The sequence below is a fragment of the Pseudophryne corroboree genome, chromosome 9, assembly GCF_028390025.1.
Source record: "Pseudophryne corroboree isolate aPseCor3 chromosome 9, aPseCor3.hap2, whole genome shotgun sequence".
NCBI classification, from domain to species: domain Eukaryota; kingdom Metazoa; phylum Chordata; class Amphibia; order Anura; family Myobatrachidae; genus Pseudophryne; species Pseudophryne corroboree.
In genome coordinates this window covers 428322226-428332970 of record NC_086452.1, presented here as the reverse complement: position 1 = coordinate 428332970, position 10745 = coordinate 428322226, and the positions used below count along the sequence as shown (strand labels likewise).

Genomic DNA, 10745 nt, shown 5'->3' with positions numbered 1-10745 from the left:
ATGAAATTCTTCTGTTGGGGCCTTCCTGGCCTCACACCAAGCAACATATTTTCACCATATGCGGTGATAATGTTGTGCGGTCACATCTTTCCTAGCCCCAATCAGCGTAGGAATGACTTCCTCCGGAATGCCTTTTTCCTTTAGGATCCGGTGTTCAACCGCCATGCCGCCAAACGCAGCCGCGGTAAGTCTTGGAACAGACAAGGCCCCTGCTGCAGCAGGTCCTGTCTGAACGGCAGAGACCATGGGTCCTCTGAGATCATTTCTTGAAGTTCTGGGTACCAAGCTCTTCTTGGCCAATCCGGAACCACGAGTATAGTTCTTACTCCTCTCCTTCTTATTATTCTCAGTACCTTAAGTATGAGAGGCAGAGGAGGGAACACATACACCGACTGGTACACCCACGGTGTCACCAGAGCGTCCCCAGCTATCGCCTGAGGGTCCCTTGACCTGGCGCAATATCTTTTTAGCTTTTTGTTGAGGCGGGACGCCATCATGTCCACCTGTGGCCTTTCCCAATGGTGTACAATCATTTGGAAGACTTCCGGATGAAGTCCCCACTCTCCCGGGTAGAGGTCGTGTCTGATGAGAAAATCTGCTTCCCAGTTGTCCACTCCGGGAATGAACACTGCTGACAGTGCTAACACATGATTTTCCGCCCATCGGAGAATCCTTGTGGCTTCTGCCATCGCCATCCTGCTTCTTGTGCCGCCCTGTTGGTTTACATGGGCGACCGTCGTGATGTTCTGACTGAATCAGTACCGGCTGGTTTTGAAGCAGGGGTCTTGCTTGACTTAGGGCATTGTAAATGGCCCACAGTTCCAGAATGTTTATGTGTAGGGAAATCTCCTGATTCGACCATAGTCCCTGGAAGTTTTTTTTTTCCTGTGTGACTGCCCCCCAGCCTCGAAGGCTGGCATCCGTGGTCACCAGAACCCAGTCTTGTATGCCGAATCTGCGGCCCTCTCGAAGATGAGCACCCTGCAGTCACCACGGTAGAGATACCCTGGTCCTTGGAGACAGGGTTATCAGCCGATGCATCTGAAGATGCGATCCGGACCACTTGTCCAACAGGTGCCACTGAAAAGCTCTTGCATGGAACCTGCCGAATGGCATTGCTTCGTAGGAAGCTACCATTTTTCCCAGGACTCGCGTGCAGTGATGCCCCGACACCTGTTTTGGTTTCAGGAGGCCTCTGACTAGAGATGACAGCTCCTCGGCTTTCTCCTCCGGGAGAAACCCTTTTTTCTGGTCTGTGTCCAGAACCATCCCCAGGAACAGTAGACTTGTCGTAGAAACCAGCTGTGCTGTTGTAGCACTTCCCGAGATAGTGCTATCCCGACCAATAACTGCTCCTTGTACCTCGCCTTTATCAGGAGATCATCCAAGTACGGGATAATTAAAAACTCCCTTTTTTTTGAAGGAGTATCATCATTTCGGCCATTACCTTGGTAAATGCTCTCGGTGCCGTGGATAGACCGAACGGCAACGTCTGGAATTGGTAACGACAAACCTGTACCACAAAACTGAGGTACTCCTGGTGAGGATGGTAAATGGGGACATACAGGTAAGCATCCTTGATGTCCAGAGATACCATGTGATCTCCCTCGTCCAGGCTTGCAATAACCGCCCTGAGCGATTTCATTTTTAACTTGAACCTTCGTATATAAGTGTTCAAGGATTTCAATTTTAAAATGGGTTTCACCGAACCGTCTGGTTTCGGTACCACAACATTGTGGAATAATTTAGGAAAAGAAGAAAAAGTGACCTTGGGTGGGAGCACTCATTCCCGGAGAGTTATTTGCAGATATGATGTCTGTATGAGTAGTAATGTGATAATGAGAAGATTAAAACATAACTTTTAATAGTCTATATATAAAAGGCTAGGTACACTAATGGAGTTTACTGAAAAAAAAATTTTCTTGTTTAAAAAAACACAAGATACCCAATTTAATAATGAGATGGCTGTAAACTTTCTAAGCCATACATAAAGTTAAATCTGCGAACATATTGATGGATTGTTACTGTGATAATTCAGTATCTAGCAAGCAAATGCCCATCCCTCCGTGGGTTCAGTGCAAACACCAATTCAATTCCACTGGAGACCCACAACACCTGGTATTCCTAAGTGGTCTCCCACTAAAGTACTGACCAGGCCCAACACTGTATCGCCTCCAAGATCGGACGGGATTGGGCATACCCAGTGTGGTATGGTAGTGGGTGACGTATGGAAAAGGGCAGAGAGTGCAACTGATTGCGGGATGTGTGTTATTGTGCCAGTTTTAGCCAAATACAATCCTCCTTATTAGATAAATTTGTTGACCGTCATTGCACCAATTTAGCGACCCAAACACATGGGTATGCAGAGGTTAAATCATATGGTCAACAGGAGTTGATAGCATAAGCCTCTGTTGTTATTGTTCGTGGCGTGAGGCAAAACAAAAAGAGTAGCCTATTATAATTTAAGGCATGTGTAAAGAACAAACACAAAATTCCAATGAACCAAATGTCTGTTATTGCAGATTAAATCTGTCCGTCAGGAAAGCAAAAATTGAATAGTATCAACGATGGAAGGATTAGCTAAATTAGCACACAGATACATAGGTAGATGTGCTTTAAAAGAATATATATTTGCTGCAATAGGTTTAGACAGTGCAAACCATGAACACTCGCATACCAGCAGCTGATATAACCAATACAATTGTTGCCATAAATTTGACATAAGCTGATACTTAGAAGCCAAATGTAATTTTTTAAAAAGAAAAAGCACACATCGTTGCAGCTACCACTGCCCTGCACTATGTTATAATTATATACTCAATTTACATTTTTTAAGCATACAAAACAGCCTAAACAATTTACAGGCAAAAATTAGTGGCTAAATGCCACAAGTAATAGTGCAGTTAGTCATAGATAGCACCTATGATAAATTATTGTGTGCTTGACAAAGCAAAAAACTGCTATTTTCCGTATATAAAACATGAAAAGCAGCTCAAGTGATTATCAGACAAAGAATTGGCAACTAAATATCACGGGTAGCGGTGTAACTAATAGTGCACAACACCTGCAGTTGATGATTCTAAGCATATACTTGCACCTCAAAACCAGCAAAATAAGGTTGCCCAAATAAATATTTGGCTTAATGGTGATGGTGGGGGCAGTGAGCAGGGGGGAAGGGGGAGAGAGGATACTTATGCCGTGCGCCTCCCTGTCCCGTCGAGTGCCGCCGAGCCGCCTAAGTCCGTGCGGTGTGCAGGCTGGCCGTCTCGCCCGGTCTCCTGTCCTCCGTTGCTGGTCTGAGACTGGTCACGTGAGAGCGCTCTCCGTGACCCACAATCACGTACCCAACGTACGTTTCGCAGTCGGCTTGTTCACGGGTAGCTTTCCTGACGGACAGATTTAATCTGCAATAACAGACATTTGGTTCATTGGAATTTTGTGTTTGTTCTTTACACATGCCTTAAATTATAATAGGCTACTCTTTTTGTTTTGCCTCACGCCACGAACAATACAACAGAGGCTTATGCTATCAACTCCTGTTGACCATATGATTTAACCTCTGCATACCCATGTGTTTGGGTCGCTAAATTGGTGCAATGACGGTCAACAAATTTATCTAATAAGGAGGATTGTATTTGGCTAACTGGCACAATAACACACATCCCGCAATCAGTTGCACTCTCTGCCCTTTTCCATACGTCACCCACTACCATACCACACTGGGTATGCCCAATCCCGTCCGATCTTGGAGGCGATACAGTGTTGGGCCTGGTCAGTACTTTAGTGGGAGACCACTTAGGAATACCAGGTGTTGTGGGTCTCCAGTGGAATTGAATTGGTGTTTGCACTGAACCCACGGAGGGATGGGCATTTGCTTGCTAGATACTGAATTATCACAGTAACAATCCATCAATATGTTCGCAGATTTAACTTTATGTATGGCTTAGAAAGTTTACAGCCATCTCATTATTAAATTGGGTATCTTGTGTTTTTTTAAACAAGAAAATTTTTTTTTCAGTAAACTCCATTAGTGTACCTAGCCTTTTATATATAGACTATTAAAAGTTATGTTTTAATCTTCTCATTATCACATTACTACTCATACAGACATCATATCTGCAAATAACTCTCCGGGAATGAGTGCTCCCACCCAAGGTCACTTTTTCTTCTTTTCCTAAATTCAAATACGTTCGGACCTTTGGGAGCACCGCTGACAATCACCATTTTGTCTGCCCATAGAGATTTATTCTGATGGTAGAAGGTGATTTATCTTAGACTACCGTCTAATCTGTCAGTTTTTCTCGGAGCAAATATTTCATTTACTGTTTTCATTATAATCTCTTTTTTTGATCCTGTGCGGTATTCCCAAACCCAAACCCCCCCTTTTCTAACATTGTGGAATAGTAACCCCGGCCTTGCTGAAGGAGGGGTACCTTGATTTTCACCTGCTGGAAGTACAGCTTGCTGATTTGAGGTAACGGCGAGAGAGAGTCGCCTCGAACTCCAGCTTGTATCCCTGTGATACTACATGCAGAACCCAGGGATCCACCTGTGAGCGAGCCCACTGGACGCTGAAGTTCTCGAGATGCGCCCCCCCACCGCACCTGGCTACACCTGTGGAGCCCCCGCGTCATGCGGTGGACTCAGAGGAAGCGGGGGAAGAATTTTGATCCTGGGAACTGGCTGACTGGTGCAGCTTTTTCCCTCTTCCCTTGTCTCTGTGCAGAAAGGAAGCGCCTTTGACCCGCTTGCTTTTCTGAAGCCGAAAGGACTGTACCTGATAATACAGTGCTTTCTTAGGCTGTGAGGAAAACCTGAGGTAAAAAAGTTTTTCTTCCCAGCTGTTGCTGTGGATATGAGGTCCCAGAGACCATCCCCAAACAATTCCTCACTCTTATAAGGCAGAATCTCTATGTGCCTTATAAAGTCAGCATCACCTGTCCAGTGCCGGGTCTCTAATACCTTCCTGGCAGAATGGACATTGCATTAATTTAGGATGCCAGCCGGCAAAATATCCCTCTGTGCATCCCTCATATATAAGACGACATCTTTAATATGCTCTTTATGTTAGTAAAATAGTATCCCTGTCTGACAGGGTCACAGACCACGCTGCAGCAGCACTATCCATGCTGAGGTAATTGCAGGTCTCAGTCTAGTACCTGAGTGTGTAAATACAGACTTCAGGATAGCCTCCTGCTTTTTATCAACAGGTACCTTCAAAGTGGCCGTATCCTAAGACGGCAGTGCCACCTTTTTTGACAACGTGTGAGCGCCTTATCCACCCTAGGGGATATCTCCCAGCGTAACCTATCCTCTGGCGGGAAAAGGTACGCCATCAGTAACTTTTTAGAAATTACCAGTTTCTTATCGGGGGGACCCACGCTTTTTCACACACTTCATTCACTCATCTGATGGGGGAACAAAACACTGCCTGCTTTTCCTCCCCAAACATAAAACCCTCTTTTAGTGGTACTTGGGTTAATGTCAGAAATGTGTAACACATTTTTTATTGCCAGGATCATGCAACGGATGTTCCTAGTGGATTGTGTATATGTCTCAACCTCGTCGACACTGGAGTCAGACTCCGTGTCGACATCTGTGTCTGCCATCTGAGGTAACGGGCGTTTTTTGAGCCCCTGATGGCATTTGAGACGCCTGGGCAGGCGCGGGCTGAGTAGCCGGCTGTCCCACAGCTGTTACATCATCCAGCCTTTTATGTAAGGAGTTGACACTGTCGGTTAATACCTTCCACCTATCCATCCACTCTGGTGTCGGCCCCACAGGGGCGACATCACATTTTTCGGCATCTGCTCCGCCTCCACATAAGCCTCCTCATCAAACATGTCGACACAGCCGTACCGACACACCGCACACACACAGGGAATGCTCTTACTGAGGACAGGACCCCACAAAGCCCTTTGGGGAGACAGAGAGAGAGTATGCCAGCACACACCAGAGCGCTATATAATGTAGGGATTAACACTATAACTGAGTGAATTTTCCCCAATAGCTGCTTGTATAAACAATATTGCGCCTAAATTTAGTGCCCCCTCTCTCTTCTTAACCCTTTGAGCCTGAAAACTACAGGGGAGAGCCTGGGGAGCTGTCTTCCAGCTGGACTGTGAAGAGAAAATGGCGCTAGTGTGCTGAGGGAGATAGCCCCGCCCCTTTTTCGGCTGACTTTTCTCCCGCTTTTTTATGGATTCTGGCAGGGGTATTTATCACATATATAGCCTCTGGGACTATATATTGTGATTTTTTTTGCCAGCCAAGGTCTTAATATTGCTGCTCAGGGCGCCCCCCCCCCCCCCCAGCGCCCTGCACCCATCAGTGACCGGAGTGTGAGGTGTGCATGAGGAGCAATGGCGCACAGCTGCAGTGCTGTGCGCTACCTTGGTGAAGACTGAAGTCTTCTGCCGCCGATTTTCCGGAACACTTCTTGCTTCTGGCTCTGTAAGGGGGCCGGCGGCGCAGCTCCGGGACCGAACATCAAGGCCGGTTCCTGCGGTCGATCCCTCTGGAGCTAATGGTGTCCAGTAGCCTAAGAAGCCCAAGCTACCACCAGTTAGGTAGGTTCGCTTCTTCTCCCCTTAGTCCCTCGCTGCAGTGAGTCTGTTGCCAGCAGATCTCACTGTAAAATAAAAAACCTAAATATACTTTCTTTCTAGGAGCTCAGGAGAGCCCCTAGTGTGCATCCAGCTCAGCCGGGCACAGGATTCTAACTGAGGTCTGGAGGAGGGTCATAGTGGGAGGAGCCAGTGCACACCAGGTAGTCCTAAAGCTTTCTTTAGTTGTGCCCAGTCTCCTGCGGAGCAGCTATTCCCCATGGTCCTTACGGAGTCCCCAGCATCCACTAGGACGTCAGAGAAATACAATTACAGTACGTGTGATAGCAACATAAAGGTACAAATGGAGAATGAACTCTGTGTGAACAAAAAGAGATATAGGGGTCTATTTACTAAGCCTTGGAGAGAGATAAAGTGGAGAGATAAAGTCCCGACCAACCAGCTCCTGGCATTTCAAAGACAGCCTTTAAAATGTCAGTTAGGAGCTGATTGCCTGGTACTTTATCTCTCTCCACTTTCTTGCTCACCAAGCTTAGATAAATATGGGCCTAAGTCACAGATTTCATGTGTGCTTGTATTCACACAGCATAACACTTTCCGTAAGATTCCACACAACAAGGTGGATCAATAGAGCGAAGGGTCTGTGTACAGCCTCCATGTGCCCCCCTCCTGTCCTCATACCTCCCAACTTTGACCCTACCTGAAGAGGGACACACGCGCGGCAAAGTCGCGCGCACTCCCGAAAAGGGTTGTGGCCTATGGAAAAGAGGGCGTGGCTTAGCGGGAGGACCGCAATCGCGAGCCACGCCCCGTTTTCGTCACTGAGGGGGAATGCCCAGCGCTCTGTGAGCCGCTGGCATGTCTCCTCTCCCTCTGTCTGCACTAAATAGACGCTGTGCGCATGCGCACAGCGTCTATTCACCGCTGATCTGCTAAGCAGGGCAGCGAGAGACGGAGCCTCCCAACTGCCCCCCCCCCACCGCGGGACACTGCGGCCCGCTGGTGGGACAGTCCCCAAAAAACGGGACTGTCCCGCGAAAATCGTGACAGTTGGGAGGTATGTGTCCTCTATTCTGTAGTCTACTGCACATGCGCCAATCTCTGGCAAAACAGAGCAAAATGCCATTTTCCCAATTTTTTCAGTAGTGCACATACAGTATGCATATCTCCAGAAACAGGGGGGTAAATTTACTATGATGGGAGTTCTCTTTTAGATGGGATGTTGCCCATAGCAACCAATCAGATCCTACTTCTCATTTATTTAGCATCTTCTGGAAGATAATACCTGGAATCTGATTGGTTGATATAAGCAACATCTCATCTTAAATAGAACTCCCATCTTAGCAAATGTACCCAGGGTGTCTGCATCATGCACCCAATGATTTCTTGTGCATTGCTGGAGAGGTAAGTGTTGTGAATGGGGCAGGGTGTTGCGATGTAGGCCCCCCTGGAATCAGAGGCTCATGTGCGCTGCACACCATGCACCGATTATAGATATGCCCAAGCAAAAGGGATATTCAAGACAGACAGTGGATGGATATGAAAATAAGAATTTACTTACCGATAATTCTATTTCTCGGAGTCCGTAGTGGATGCTGGGGTTCCTGAAAGGACCATGGGGAATAGCGGCTCCGCAGGAGACAGGGCACAAAAAAGTAAAGCTTTTACCAGATCAGGTGGTGTGCACTGGCTCCTCCCCCTATGACCCTCCTCCAGACTCCAGTTAGGTACTGTGCCCGGACGAGCGTACACAATAAGGGAGGCAATTTGAATCCCGGGTAAGACTCATACCAGCCACACCAATCACACCGTACAACTTGTGATCTAAACCCAGTTAACAGTATGATAACAGAAAGAGCCTCTTAAAGATGGCTCCTTAACAATATAACCCGAATTTGTTAACAATAACTATGTACAGTATTGCAGATAATCCGCACTTGGGATGGGCGCCCAGCATCCACTACGGACTCCGAGAAATAGAATTATCGGTAAGTAAATTCTTATTTTCTCTATCGTCCTAAGTGGATGCTGGGGTTCCTGAAAGGACCATGGGGATTATACCAAAGCTCCCAAACGGGCGGGAGAGTGCGGATGACTCTGCAGCACCGAATGAGAGAATTCCAAGTCCTCTTTTGCCAGGGTATCAAATTTGTAGAATTTTACAAACGTGTTTTCCCCCGACCACGTAGCTGCTCGGCAGAATTGTAATGCCGAGACCCCTCGGGCAGCCGCCCAAGATGAGCCCACCTTCCTTGTGGAATGGGCCTTAACAGATTTAGGCTGTGGCAGGCCTGCCACAGAATGAGCAAGTTGAATTGTGTTACAAATCCAACGAGCAATCGTCTGCTTAGAAGCAGGGGCACCCAACTTGTTGGGTGCATATAGTATCAACAGCGAGTCAGATTTTCTGACTTCAGCCGTCCTTGAAATGTATATTTTTAAGGCTCTGACAACGTCCAACAACTTGGAGTCCTCCAAGTCGCCAGTGGCCGCAGGCACCACAATAGGTTGGTTCAGGTGAAACGCTGATACCACCTTAGGGAGAAAATGCGGACGAGTCCTCAGTTCTGCCCTATCCGAATGGAAGATTAGATAAGGGCTTTTATAAGATAAAGCCGCCAATTCAGATACTTTCCTGGCGGAAGCCAGGGCCAGTAACATAGTCACTTTCCATGTGAGATATTTAAAATCCACCTTTTTCAATGGTTCAAACCAATGGGATTTGAGGAAATCTAAAACTACATTTAGATCCCACGGTGCCACCGGAGGCACCACAGGAGGCTGTATATGCAGTACTCCTTTAACAAAAGTCTGTACCTCAGGAACTGAGGCCAATTCTTTTTGGAAGAATATTGACAGGGCCGAAATTTGAACCTTAATAGATCTCAATTTGAGACCCATAGACAATCCTGATTGTAGGAAATGTAGGAAACGACCCAGTTGAAATTCCTCCGTCGGAACACTCCGATCCTCGCACCACGCAACATATTTTCGCCAAATGCGGTGATAATGTTTCGCGGTGACTTCCTTCCTTGCCTTAATCAAGGTAGGAATGACTTCATCTGGAATGCCTTTCCCTTTTAGGATCTGGCGTTCAACCGCCATGCCGTCAAACGCAGCCGCGGTAAGTCTTGAAAGAGACAGGGACCCTGTTGTAGCAGGTCCCTTCTCAGAAGTAGAGGGCACGGGTCGTCCGTGACCAACTCTTGAAGTTCCGGGTACCAAGTCCTTCTTGGCCAATCCGGAGCCACTAGTATTGTTCTTACTCCTCTTCACCGTATAATCTTCAATACCTTTGGTATGAGAGGCAGAGGAGGAAACACATATACTGATTTGTACACCCAAGGTGTTACCAGTGCGTCCACAGCTATTGCCTGTGGATCTCTTGACCTGGCGCAATACTTGTCCAGTTTCTTGTTGAGGCGAGACGCCATCATGTCTACCATTGGTCTTTCCCAACAGTTTATTAGCATGTGGAAGACTTCTGGATGAAGACCCCCCTCTCCCGGGTGAATATCGTGTCTGCTGAGGAAGTCTGCTTCCCAGTTGTCCACGCCCGGGAAGAACACTGCTGACAGTGCTATTACGTGATTCTCCGCCCAGCGAAGAATCTTGGCAGCTTCTGCCATTGCACTCCTGCTTCTTGTGCCGCCCTGTCTGTTTACATGGGCGACCGCCGTGATGTTGTCCGACTGAATCAACACCGGTTTTCCTTGCAGGAGTGGTTCCGCCTGGCTTAGAGCATTTTAGATTGCTCTTAGTACCAGAATGTTTATGTGAAGAGACTTTTCCAAGTTCGTCCATACCCCCTGGAAGTTTCTTCCTTGTGTGACTGCTCCCCAACCTCTCAGGCTGGCGTCCGTGGTCACCAGGATCAAATCCTGTATGCCGAATCTGCGGCCCTCCAATAGATGAGCCTTTTGCAACCACCACAGAAGATATACCCTTGTCCTTGGCGACAGGGTTATTCGCAGGTGCATCTGAGGATGCGACCCTGACCATTTGTCCAACAGATCCCTTTGGAAAATTCTTGCATGGAATCTGCCGAATGGAATTGCTTCGTAAAAAGCCACCATTTTTCCCAGGACTCTTGTGCATTGATGTACAGACACCTTTCCTGGTTTTAGGAGGTTCCTGACAGGTCGGATAACTCCTTGGCTTTTTCCTCGGGAAGAAAAA

The 10745-nt window shown here is 47.3% G+C and overlaps 2 pseudogenes; one reads left to right on the top strand and one right to left on the bottom strand.

Annotated features, from left to right (window-relative positions):
* Nucleotides 1-2103: 2103 nt before the first annotated feature.
* Nucleotides 2104-2222, bottom strand: LOC134961965 (5S ribosomal RNA; annotated as a pseudogene).
* A 1479-nt stretch (nucleotides 2223-3701) lies between these two features.
* On the top strand, nucleotides 3702-3820 carry LOC134961963 (5S ribosomal RNA; annotated as a pseudogene).
* Nucleotides 3821-10745: the final 6925 nt, after the last annotated feature.